We start from the raw sequence: 6,925 nt of genomic DNA, 5'->3' as shown, positions 1-6,925 counted from the left end.
TGGGCTCCTTGTGAATCGAGAGGTCTCCCGTCGATGAAAGCAAACATTTGAGTGTTGTGTTTATTGTTTTTGTTTGTTTCGATTCTTGTTTTGAGTTGTTTCATTTCCGGTTAGGCCGTTTTTACTTTGTTTTCCCTTTGTTGAGTTGTATCTTGGTCAGTCGCAGGTTCAATACCCGGTTAGGAACTCATTCTCAATTTCAATTTAAAAAATAAAAGTGCAAAACAAAATTCACTCTTTTGTAAACTACAAGATCTAACCTCGATCAAAAGAGGGAGCAACAAAACAAGGCCCTATCTGAAGCTACATAGGTTCCAAAATACAAAGCAAAAGAGAAAGGGAAAAGTGAAGCATGTGAGTTTGTTTCAACTCTCGAAAATTTCGAGATTGTATTTTGGATGCACCTTCTCAGGCCTCGCCATTTGTCCTGAGTATGTGTGTGCCTTGACCTCAAGGCCAACCTTGCTTAGTTAGAATGGCGGTCAAACTGCTCTTCTTGAACACAATTCCCCACCAGAGGCGTCTTGGCAGTGTTTGTAATGTTCCTAGGAGACCAATTGTGACGGTAGAAACTAGAGTTTGAATGGCGATGCCTAGTATACAAAGGTTTGGAATTTCCGAGACTAAAGTTTGGTTTAAATACCCAGGGGTGTATGTTCGGCTTGAAATCTGTATGGCAGCCCCATAGGTTAAGGTAGCGTGTATGCGCCTCAATTCTGTACACTGAATCAACCTAGTCTGTCAACCCGTTGGAGAATAGGGAGAGCTATGCATAAGATTAGGGAGAAAAGTGACATCTGTGGCTTCCACATGAAGATTTTACCCCTTGTCAGCATTTGAGAACCTTTGAACTGTGTGTTGAAGGTAGAAGTTTGAAGAACACAAAGGGGAGATCCCTGTCAGAATAGAGCGGTCACTACTATAAAAATGGTTAAGGATCACACTTTGACAAATAAAAATATCTCACATTTGTTGAAAGTGTGAGAAAAAAATTAGATTGACATTTTAATCACACTTGATTTGATTAAGTGTGATAATATTTATTTTTTATGTCACTTTTCAATTAGATGTGATTATATATATATATTTTTTAATCACTTTCTAATTAACATGTGATTAAAGATCACATAAGAAGATTTAAAAATACGTCACTTTTATTAAAAGTATAATTAAAAAAATTAAAATAATTTTTTACTCACACTTAATTTAATAAGTGAGATAATATTTTTTTAATCAAACATTTTAAATAAGTGTATTACTTTTCTCATTCTCTGATCTGATTTCTACCCACACTACTTCTAATAATGGGTTGTGTGATTCAATTGATTTCTGAGTTTCCCCTCAGATAATGGGTTATGTGATTCAATTTATTTCTTTCAACTCTCCATTGCCTCCACCATTTTTAGACCGTCCATCTTCAGTGCTGACAATATCAGCTCAACTCTTCTTGTCGGCCTTGTGTCGCCACGGTTGGATCCTTTAACTCTAGCATTACCACTTTGCACATGAACACCAGCAACCATTGGAGCAAAAAAGCGTTTCTGCCTTCCTCCCTCCCTCTCTCTCTCTCTCTCTCTCTCTCTCTCTCTGTTGATTCTGCTAAACACATCTATGTGCAACTATATATATTTTTCTCTATATTTATGTATATAGAACAGAGACCTCTACTTAACTGCCCATATATACTTATTCAAATCGAAAGCCTAGACCCTACTTTGTGATTTTGAAAATAGGGTAATCACTGGCCTGCTACCACACCACTGTTAGCCACCATTGTTCTTGCCAGGTATTCCTCTTTCCTCTATGTTTCAATTTGAAAACTTTTACTTCTTATCAATTTTTTTTTCTTCTCTTATTAGACCCATTTTGCATGTGTGCCTGGTTTTTTTGTTTTATTTAATCAATTGTGTTTTTTTTTTTTATGATTTTACATTAATATTTGTGGGCATTTTTTATTGATGGGTTTGTTTGGATTGAATGCTTTTAACAATAATTTTGATTAGCTTTGAGGTAAATTTCTTTGAGAATGGAAGTCTCTCAATGAATGTAGCGATTAGGATTGAACTGTTGTTAACCATTATCTACAAACTTTTGTAGATAATGTGTTTGTCAAATTTCCAACAAGAGTGTTCTTTGTCAAGTACGGTGTACCGAGCTGGTTTTAATGGTTTGCTCTTTTACCCATCATCGGTTATATATACCCCTCTTTTATCAACTTAGCAGAGGGGTTGATTTTCCTAGTTGCTTCTCGCATCCTAATTTTGCCCCTTCAATTTTTTAAACCTTACATATCAGTCCCACTTTGCCAGTTGCTCTGGCACTTGCTTTAGCAACCATGCTCTCATAGGCAAGTTGCTAAGGTGAAGTAGGGACTGTGACATACAAAAATAACTAGATTGGTGAGTTGCAAGAAAACACAACAAAATACAACAAAGCATGTGAATAGCTTCAACTTCAAGGGTAAAACTGTAGAACCCACCACCATATGGCCCTACTTATACATTGTTGAATCTTATCATGATCAACCAAGAAGCATCAGGATTAAAAAAGGAAAGCCTTTTCTTTAGGAATGATGTGTTTTTTCTTATATCCGTGATCTTGCTCACAATAATATTCTTATTTGCAATGTTAGTGTTCTTGCCTCCAAAGTGAACCATTACTTTTAATTATCTAATTTCTTCTGTAATTATTAATATCTCTTGCTCTACTATTCACATACATAAACCATATTGGATTGTAAATAATACATGTACTCAATGTCTACAATTTTTTTTTGATCCCACAATGTCTACAATTTATAATAGAATTTCATGTACATTTTTTTCTTATAGTACATCATGTTCTCAATGCTAAAGCCTAAAGAATTATTCTTCTATGTGAAAACAATACCTTTAACAAGTTCAACCCCTTGCAACTCACTGTATTACTTTAGAGTACGGAACTACTTCCTTTTTGATGTTATAATTAATAATTCCAAGAATACACACCACATATCATTCAGTTCATATAAAAAATGTAATTATATCCCCCGAGGATTGAATTCAACAACATTAGGTTCACATTTCACCGTAAGTATACAGAACTACTCTACCTAATAACATAGTACCTCCAAGAAAAGATCTCCAAAACATATTTTGTCACTAGGCTCAACAAAGAGATCAGCTTTGGCATTGCTTGCTTTGGAAATAATAGATCTAACACTAGATTGAGTTGCAACAGAGTATTAGCTTGTGCTAGTAATAAGAAAGATTGTTCTATGATTTTGAAATGTGTTTGTGGATGGTTTAACACTTAAATACGTTCACCAAAAGAATCCCCCATAATAGTGTAGTCATCAAATTTTTAGCCTTCTATAGCATGGTTTGAAATTGTTTGAAGGAATGACTAATCGCATCATTATTTGCACCATAAGTTGTTTGCAATTGAACTCACCAATCTATATATGAACTGTGCTCTGACTGGATGATTGATTTGAGCTATGGAGATTTATTTATTGGAAGTTTAAATAGACAAAAAAAAATAATAATAATAAATAAATACCAAGAATGTCTTTTTTTTTTGTTTTTTGTTTTTTTTTTTTTTGACAGGGCTATGGACGATCATGGTGGCTGATGCATGGGATGTTTAGGGCCAATGGTGGTTATGGATATGTGAAAAAGCCCGATTTTTGTTAAAGGTCGGTCCAAATAATGAGGTCTTCGATCCTAAAGCTACATTACCATTCAAAACAACTTTGAAGGTGAGTCAGCTAATACCCTGACTTTTAACCATACTTGATTTCCTTGCACTTCTGCTAAAAAGTTATTCTCTTTCCATTCTTTACCCCTCATAATTCTTTATATATTTCTGTGTATTTACTTTACTTCATCTATTCTTTTTAGTTGATTTGAATTTTGTTGCTTCTAAACAGGTGACTGTTTATATGGGTGAAGGATGGTATTTTGATTTCTGTCTCACACACTTTGATACATATTCCCACCAGATTTCTATACAAGGGTAAATTGATGGAGTCATCAATATTGTAATTGTTGTCAATGTCTTGGATAATATTCATTTTGATTACAATAGAGACCTGCTATTTCTCTTATTAAAAGTCATAACTATAATAATGTTTGCTAGTCCTATTTTAGACAAAAAAGGTGTAGAAGGAATCGTGGCATTAAAAAATGCTCAATTTTCCATTTCTGTTATTTGCCATAGTTTCAGGGAAAAAGTGGATACAGTTTCTTCTTAAAATATTTTGTTCAGTTTCTAAATTAAGAGAGAAGTTAATGATCCACAGAATGGAATTGTGAGCCATGGAATTCAAGCAGTTCCACTCCATAGTCACAAGGGAGAGAAGTATAAATCTGTAAAGCTTCTTATGCGATTTGAATTTGTTTGATATAATTGTGAGCCTGTGGTTTTTGGTTTTGTTTGTTTATGGTTTTTTTTTTTAATTTTTTTTTAAAACTTGTGTGTAAATACTTAAGCTTGTTGTGTGTAAAATATATAGAAATAAAATGTCTGTCATTCTGTCTGGTGCTCTATTTCAACTATTTTTGTTTAGAACTTGCTATCATAGTGTTGCGAGATTTAAACTGTTGAAAGAGTACGCTTCCATTTTCACCATTGATGCAAATGAGGTTATGGAAAGCCTTAAATGATCAAACAAGGATCTGGAAAGCAATTTGATGGCTTCAACAAGGCCTCTTCAAGAAGTGGCAACGTTCAAGTGAAATAGGCATTAGCACTGGACTGTTAATGGGAAGAGCAACAAATTGAGCGAGCTCTTGTAGTTTCCATATCGAAGCAGTAGAACTTCTTTTTATCAAGCAGATGAAGTTATGAGCTAGCAAAATAGAAAACATAAGGTATCGATTATTTGGATTTTGATGCATTAGCAGCTCCACATTTTGTGTTGTGGTTGATATTTTTTGCTTGTTTGTTGCAGGTCAATCAAATTCTAGAAATTTTCCTACAAAGGTATGTATAGAATAGCCTGATTTTTATTATTATCAACATATGCACTTTGGTTCCCTACATGTTGACAAGATTATTTTCCAAATTGATAAGATTTCCTTGGGTTTTTAATCGTATTTTTGTGTTGTGTTACATGTACTCTTCTTTGATTGGATTCTAACAAGTCAAAGACTCTTGAGTTGAGATTCTTTTTGCAAAAAAGCATTCTCAAGTTCTAATAGACTTCAAAAGGTCTCTTTGATTGATAAATCTTGTTTGTCTATGGTAATTTATGTTCTATTGGAACCTTATAATTGAAACATGGCGAATTGTGCAGGAGCCACTCAAGTCTTCATTCTGCGATTCAGACAGTAAGGTGAATGAAGCATATTTAGATCCGATCACCTCATCGAGGAAGACTTTGGATTCTCTACTGGAATTACAGGAGGTAAGAGATTATCTTACCCATTTACTTGCCTTTTTTCTTTTCCTTTTGTGTTGTGTAAGATTCTAACAATGTGATGAGTAGTTGATGCTTTTGAAACATTATTAAAATTTGATGTACTTGTCAATCTCCGTTCCCTTGTTTACTTGTTATGCTTATTTTGACAGGCATTACTTGAGAAGAATCCATCCATTGCTCAAGCCACAGATGGTACGGCATGTAATTTTTTGTAGGCCATTCTGAAACCTGAGTATTAGGCATTACTTTCTTTGAAATTCTTTGTATCAAGTAATATAATGGTGTTTGTGTCCTCTCCTTCTACTTTGAGCAAAAAAAGTTACGAAAATATATCCTTTAAATTTTTCTTGAAGACTATTTATCAGGAAAAAACTGTTAGGCAGTACTCTCTGATATATAAGATTGTTAATATGGGAATTTTGAACACCCCCCAATTTATACTTTGGGATTATATCTCTATGTGAGTTTGTATATGATGGAATCTAGAACATTTTTTTACAAATGTGCAATTACTAATATGTGTATGCCCAAGTAGTTGAGTTGTTTTTCTTCTTTCTAAGGCAACTCTGGCCAACCTCCCAGGCGTTCAGAATTTTCTAGGAGCTCAAATGGAGAAGATGGTGAAGAATGGTCATAGATATCTGAAATGCACTCAAGGTATTTGCATAATCAACATTTAATTGCATTTCTTTTGTAGAACATTAAATATTTGAGATGGATAAAGCCTCTTAAACTAAGTTGTAGGTTATAGTAAATTAAATTTTTTGTTGAACTTGCAATTTCTGTGGGTAAAGTGACATTTTGTTTTACATGCTTCATGTCATGCTAGAGGTATTTAATGATAAGACATTTGAAGGGGTGTGATTAGTCGAACTTTATCTTTTGTAAGACTAGAACAATCTCTACAAATAGTTAGTTTATTCATATGCTTTTAGCGGTTTCTGAATTAATTTGTGTTTTCATTTTTCAGGTCAAAAATTTCTTGGAGAGATGCAAAATATGATCAAAGAATTCAAGAACTTAGTTTTTCAAGTTTTTTTTTTTTTTTAAATATATGTAAGCACAGTGTAACGCCCTCGAAAAAATATGTAAAACCCATCATTTTAGACATGCAAGGATATAAGAAGATAACCATCTTTCCATTAATCTGAGTAGTTCTTACAAAAGTATTACATGTTAACAACAAAAGCAAATGCCCTACGGGCTTACAGCTTTCCAAGTTAACACTTGGTTACAAAAAGAAGAGTGCTAACTCAATACATATTAAGCCCTTGGCTTGAATTTACATGTAATACATCAAAAGAAAGCAAACAACAAAAGCAGTATGTCTGCCTCTAGCCTCCCAAGCTATGTCTTTGGAGGTAGCATGCTACCTGTACCTGAAAATGATGTCCCATAAAGGGTGAGCCACAGCCCAGCAGAAATACACTAAACCAGCTATGAACAATAACTAAAAGATTAGCAGTTTATAGATGGTCAACACCGGTACATCCACTTATATCACATTCCTGTTTCACGACA

At 33.9% G+C, this 6,925-nt stretch overlaps 1 long non-coding RNA gene across 4 annotated transcripts; it reads left to right on the top strand.

The window, feature by feature from the left end:
- The first annotated feature begins 1,271 nt into the window (after window positions 1-1,271).
- LOC114315523 (uncharacterized) lies at window positions 1,272-6,550 on the top strand. 4 transcript variants are annotated; one of them, XR_014366137.1, is made up of 9 exons: window positions 1,272-1,786; window positions 3,588-3,739; window positions 3,911-4,853; window positions 4,934-4,965; window positions 5,133-5,193; window positions 5,279-5,389; window positions 5,554-5,596; window positions 5,965-6,061; window positions 6,375-6,550. It is a non-coding gene; the product is annotated as an uncharacterized LOC114315523 (long non-coding RNA). The 4 variants fall into 4 exon arrangements; XR_014366138.1 differs by having other exon boundaries at window positions 5,127-5,140; XR_014366136.1 differs by having other exon boundaries at window positions 5,127-5,193.
- The last annotated feature ends 375 nt before the right edge of the window (window positions 6,551-6,925 follow it).

This window comes from Camellia sinensis, chromosome 4 (assembly GCF_055761805.1).
Source record: "Camellia sinensis isolate YWXY chromosome 4, ASM5576180v1, whole genome shotgun sequence".
NCBI lineage: Eukaryota > Viridiplantae > Streptophyta > Magnoliopsida > Ericales > Theaceae > Camellia > Camellia sinensis.
The sequence above is the reverse complement of the archived record's forward strand: the minus strand, read 5'-3'. Positions and strand labels throughout refer to the sequence as shown.